We start from the raw sequence: 1,701 nt of genomic DNA on the forward strand, positions 1-1,701 counted from the left end.
ACACTCAGCCGGTGCCGCGCGTGCCCTCGGGGCCCAGGTCTGCGCCGAAGGCGCTTGGAACAACAGTCTGCGCACACGGGGTTTCCAGCCACGCGTCCTGGAATGTTAAATCCTGAGCGCACAGAGGTGGAGACGCTACTTCGGGGTGACTGTAAACAGCTCTCAATCAGTCGGGGGGGACCCCAGCGTCAGGGCAACGAGGGCCGCCGTCGGGGCCGAGGACCTGCCCGGGCCAACTCGCCCCACACGGGGCCGTCTGCGGGGGGGGGCCGTGGTCTTCCTGCCATTGGAACTGCAGGGTCCCCAGGGTGGCCACTGGCTTAGAAGGGGAGGGGTGGGGGGTGGAGAGCACCGGAATCGGGGGCAAGGCGCTGTCATTCCCCGGGCGCTCTCCTGGACGGCTTGCTTGTTACAGTCCCCTCCCCCCATTTTGGCCTTTTGAGAGTGTAGAGGGCTCCCCAAATTACTTTGTAGGGTTTTTTGAGATAAAGACACCTGTTCCTAAAAGCGAAGGGTTCATACTCAACATGGAATGAAATCAGGCTGAGGTTCTGCTGCAGGGTAGCAGGGATCAAACTTGACCGCATCAGAATCAGGCAAGAGCGCGTTATGACAGGCCGGCTGGGCTCCCCCGCTGAGTGGGATTCCGCGCAGCCGGTTTGCAGGCAGAGAACTGCATTTGGAACGCGTTCCAAGGGCAGTGATGCTGATGTTGGTCCAGGGGATGCACTTTGAGAACACGAAGCGTATCTCTCTGATGTGCTAACTTCTTATCTTGGTTTAACAGTTTATAGGAAATCATTTATAGCTGGTATATTTGTGGGGCTGGAAGGCCAGGGCGCCAAGAAAGGCTGAAGGGGCTTCTGGGTCCTTCTTGATACCCAGCGACCTCTATTCGGTTGCCAGGACAACCGGTCAGGCTTGCCGTCACCATGGCCCTGGGCTGCTGTTGCACTGACTCCTCCTTGAACCCCCTCCCTGAGCACGTGTGCGTGTCGAGGGGCGGGGTGGATAGAGGCGTGTGGCTGGCGGCGGAGGTGGGTGGTGACTGCAGACACCCCTGTCCGCAGCACCACGTTGACACAGTAGCACAAGCATAAAGGAGGCAGGCTGTTAGGGGGCCCGAGGCTCCTGCACCCGAATCCAGCCCCTCCCCCAGGGGCACGGCCCAAACCCCATCTTCAGCAGCCCTCCGTGTTCAGATGCCGACACCTGACCCCTTCCCGGGGCCCTGGCCTGGTCGCCGCCACATGCAATGCCGCGGGGGGACTGGGGTGGGTTGGAACCTCCCCTTGCCCCAGCTGTCCCCAGAGATATGAGGAAGATGAGGGCCTGCGTGGGGTCCCCCAGGAGGTAAAGCAAGGACAGAGCTCAGGCAGTGCCACCCCTCCAGCCACTGTATCCCAGCAAGGAGAGAGGTGGTGGAGCTCTCCTGCCCCCTGTGGGTCTCTCCCTGTCACCCAGCCGACAGCTTCCCACATGTGATTTCTCTGCAGGCCTGGAGGCTTCCAGAGGTGGCTTGACCGCTCCACCCAGTGGATCTCGCAACTCCCCTAAAATCAGGGGGTCTGGGAGAACGTGAGACTCCATTATCCCCAGTCTCCCCACACCCTCCCGGTCGGGGCGTCGAAGCCTTCTCAGACCGCTTGGAAAGGGAGAGGCTGCACTTGGCATTCCTGAGCTGCCCTTGGGCCACTGCCA

Source organism: Crocuta crocuta, unplaced genomic scaffold, assembly GCF_008692635.1.
Source record: "Crocuta crocuta isolate KB4526 unplaced genomic scaffold, BGI_CrCroc_1.0 scaffold323, whole genome shotgun sequence".
Taxonomy (NCBI): domain Eukaryota; kingdom Metazoa; phylum Chordata; class Mammalia; order Carnivora; family Hyaenidae; genus Crocuta; species Crocuta crocuta.